Below are 513 nucleotides of genomic sequence, written 5' to 3'. Positions count from 1 at the left end.
TCCTCTTTAGTTTGGTTTCTACTCAGGAAATCCAGCCGGAAGAGTCCTTCCTGACCGGGTACCCTAGGCAGGGGCAGCTCTCCAGAGCGCCCTCCTCCGACTGGCAGCTTATGTTGGCTCCAGAGGGCTTTGGCTTTGTGGGTCACAAACCAAAGGGCAGTGCTTCTCCAAATTGTGTATTGGGGAAATGATTAACCTGTTCCCTTTGATCCTGTCCTCTTTGGGGGGGACAGTTAAGTAACAGTTAAGGACAGTTAAGACAGTTAAGGGACAAGGGTGGGGAATTCGTTCTATTATTTTCAACACGGCTCAGGTCAACAGTGGAAGATGTTCTGATGCTGAAGAGATCCCACCTTGGCTATTTGGAGGGTTAGAAGCCAGAAGATGTGTGCGTGTGCATGTGCATGTGGTGTGCATGTATGTGTGTGTGTCCTTTTGTAAGCAGAACTGTTGAGTAAAAATATAGCCATTTCCTCTAACTTTCTTTTTCCTTTTTTTTTTAAAGATCTGAAT

This window comes from Talpa europaea (assembly GCF_964194135.1).
Source record: "Talpa europaea genome assembly, chromosome: 10".
Classification (NCBI taxonomy): Eukaryota; Metazoa; Chordata; class Mammalia; order Eulipotyphla; family Talpidae; genus Talpa; species Talpa europaea.
This window is presented reverse-complemented; position numbering follows the sequence as displayed.